The sequence below is a fragment of the Alligator sinensis genome, unplaced genomic scaffold, assembly GCF_000455745.1.
Source record: "Alligator sinensis unplaced genomic scaffold, ASM45574v1 scaffold190_1, whole genome shotgun sequence".
In the NCBI taxonomy this organism is placed as follows: Eukaryota; Metazoa; Chordata; order Crocodylia; family Alligatoridae; genus Alligator; species Alligator sinensis.
In genome coordinates this window covers 369857-373719 of record NW_005842847.1, presented here as the reverse complement: position 1 = coordinate 373719, position 3863 = coordinate 369857, and positions in this window count along the sequence as shown.

The window sequence follows — 3863 nt, the reverse complement described above, 5'->3', positions numbered from 1 at the left end:
GGAAAGACTGGTGATGATGGCAGTGCTGCCTTTTTTCCCCAAAGCTTTATCATTAAGGCATATGCCCATGATGCTGAGAAGGTTGAAGCCACATCTCCCATTTCCTCCAGCAGTGCCCTACCTACCAAGTCATAGACTAGGTTCAGGTGAGAGCTTTCCTCAACCTTCCTCTGTCCTCTGAAGTTGGACCATTTGTTGGGAAAAAAAATGCAAACCCTGGGGCCAGTCTGTAGTTTAATCAGGCTGATTAGTGGGGTGGTTTCTGTTTATTAACTCATGATTTATGTAAAAGGTATTAAGAGGCAGGGGGGAATCCAACAGAGTCCTATAGGCTGGTGGGCAAGGAAGTCACCTGAGCGTCCTTCCAGATGTACGGCTAGGTTTATTTCTGTGTCTTTCCCTTGTTTTGTTTTAAACCAATGACTGACTAGTGCCGTCTTTTGAACTGGTGGCTCATGGGCTGCATGTGGCTCTCAATGCAAGTGGATGTAACCGCCATGAGGATGAACAGAGAAAGGTCTGCATATTAGTAGGGGTTTCCAAAGACTCTGGGTATCTTCTGTGTGCTACTGGTTTTCTGCTACTACTCATGCCTGTGATTGGTTCCTTAAGTCACCTGGACATATTTCTTTTCTCTAAGCTTTATAAATACAGGAACATCCTTCAGCTCTTAGCAAAGGCCCTGGCGACACTTCTGATATACCTGATGAGCCAGATTCACCGAGATCCACAGAGAACATAACCTTACTCTAAGCAGTCCATTGAAAGCTATGAGGCAAGCCCATGAGTAGCCCTAATATAGCAAAATGGAGTAAATAAAGGTTCTCATTGAAATGCACACGTACATGCACACGCACACACACATCTCAAGTGGCTGCTTGAATCTCAGGCTGTACGCACACAAACTGCAATTGCTGCAGTGACCACAGCTAGTCTAGATATACCCAGGTTCATTTTTAGGTTAGCTATGTTAGGCACAGCTAGCAGTGTAGTTACTCCAGCATGGAGCTCCACACAAGTTAACCACGCAAGTATTTCTCAGGTGGGTTTTGCAGCCCTTGTTTACTGATTTGGCTAGTTTTGGAGCATATACTTGAACCAGCTGGGTAAAAGCTATCTATACAAGCAGCCATTTGAGCCATCACTTGAACGCAGCTGCTGGGGACATTGTAGAGGTGCAGAAGTGTGTGGGTAGTCATGGCTTTGCTCCTTTATACCTGCTAGCTCCCATCCCAGCTCAAGATGTCAGCCCTGGGTGGGACTCTGGGATATTGTGGGAATATTGCTGAGGCACTGTGCTATTGGGCAGTCCCCTTGAGAGAGGGTGCCTACTAACTGAACCTTAATCGGGGCTGTGCTGAATGGTAGAGCCCCTGCCAAAGTTATTACTCAGAGGAAGAGACTACTCAGAGGAGGACTCAGGGCATTAAATTATGTAAGGCCCTCTTTCAGCAATAATAAAGAATTTGGCAAACGGCTGCGAGAGTTCCCGAAGGGACAAACTTCCTGCAACTGTTGACATGCACTAACGTCTCACATACATTTGCTATCCACAAATACCCCTCTTTACAAACAAGAAGTTACTCACCTCAATTGTTCTCCTGTATACAAACTGAAGCTGTTGGGAATGCTAGCAAGGCTGGAGGGTTACATGCCTGAGAAGAGTGGCAAATACTTCTATTGTGTTGCTAGGTTCAAACAGCTGTACTATTAAATAATTAAATGCACCTGGGAATTGTCAGGGAAGGGATTTATATGTTCCTCTGGGGAGTATATCACTGGCTACTGAAATAGGGCGTCTAAAGGAAAATATAGTACCTGTGTTCCAGAAACTATTGGCTAGCAGAGCCAGGGCTCGAGTGTGTTAACCTGTGTCATGAACCCTGTCTTTTAATCTCTTGCAGCTGTACTACTCCTTATAGTTACTGGAATTAGAGCACTAACTTTTCTAGTGGCTTCAGGTACAGCATACACGTTTATGGGAACCAGGGTAGACGGTCTTATGTAGATTTTATCTGATTGCAATGTGGTTCCAATATTTTAAGCAGGTGAAAGGCAGTAATCCAGGCTGCCTGGTCCAGAGTAAGACAATGGGATGGTTAAATTGGGACTCTATCCACAAGGAATTAGAGGCTGAAAAATATAATTAAATGTCACTCAGCATGGTTTTTTTTTTGAAAAGTGAACTTCTCAAGTGAGCCTGCTTTCTCTTCTCTTCTCTTCTCTTCTCTTCTCTTCTCACTGGTTAAGGTGTCAAAACAGCATACTTGGATTTATCCAAAGCGTTTGGCTCCACACTATATGATAGTTTGATTAAAAACAAAAAGAAAAGAAAATCCCAAAGAACTAGAATTAAGAGGACACAGATGTCTTAAACCCTGGGGCATTAAAGATTATGGTATCCTGTTAATTGGAGGATATTGGTGAATAGGTTTCAAGCAGGGCCTCCTAGTTCAAAACTATAGGATTATAGCATTGGAAGAGGGTCATCTAGTCCAACCCTCTGTACAGATAAAATATCACTGTGCCTTAACCATCTCAGAAAGACACCTACCAAGCTTCTTCTTGAAAACCTCCAGTGAAGAAGATGCCACAACTTCCCAAAACAGGTTGTTTCATAATCATATGGTTCTTATCATTAGAAGGAGCAGTTTGTTTTTGTCTTGGGATTTTGTCTTGTTTTTTTTTTTAATTTGTTGTGCTTTGCTTTACTTTCCCAAAATTTTATCTAAATCCATTTAGCTGCAATTTAAACCTATTTCCTCATATCCTGACCTCTGCAATAAAGGAGAACAGTTGGTATCCTCCTCCTTTCTGGCAGCCTTTGAAATATTTGAAGACTGCTATCATATCTTTCCTTAACCTCATTTTCTCTGAACTAAACATGCCCACTTCTCTCACCTTTTCTGCTATGGCTTTTATTCCAAATCTTTAGTGTCTTGCTTCTAGCCACTCACTAGTTTCTTTACTTTCTTCCTAAAATGCAGAGGTGCTTGATCACATTGATGACTCATGTTGAGTTTCTCACCCACCATCAGCTGAAGTCCTTCTTGGTAGTACTACCTAGGTAGTCATTTCCCCTTCTGTATTTGTGCATTTGATTATTTTTCCCTTCCCCTTCACAGTGGTGCTCAACCTGTGGCCTGAGAGTCATGTCATGTGGCACCATGGACATCTGGTAGCAGTGGAGAGGTGGTAGCATTCATTGCTGCTTCCCTACTGTCAAATTTCCAGCCCTGTGATGAGGCCTTGGTGCAGACGGCATGGCTTTGCATGCTTTAATCACTGATCTGCCATGGGGCTGGTGCACAGGATCAGCGAACAGACACACCATATAGCCAGGATCTGGCATGCAGAATCATGGAATTATACAAAATTAGGATTGGAAGGGACCTCAGGAGGTCATATCTAGTCCAATCACCTGCTCCAAGCAGGACCAGCCCCAACTAGATCATCCCAGCCAAGGCTTCGTTGAGCCAGGCCTTACAAATCTCCAAGGATAACGTCTCCAGGTAACCCAATCCAGTGTTTTATTACCCTCCTACTGAGAGAGTTTTTTTTCCTAATATCCAACCTAAACTCCCCTTGCTGCAACTTGAGCCCATTGCTCCTTGTTCGGTCATCTGCCACCACTGAGAGCAGTCCAGCTCCATCCTCTTTTGAACCTCACTTCAGGTAGTTGAAGGCTGCTATTAAATCCCCTCTCAGTCTTCTCTTCTCCAGTCTAAATAAGCCCAGTTCCTTCAGCCTCTCCTCACAAGTCATGTACCCCTGCCCCTGAAGCATTTTCATTGCCCTACACTGGACTCTCTCCAATTTGTCCACATCCTTTCTGTAGTGGGAGGCCCAAAACTGGACACAGG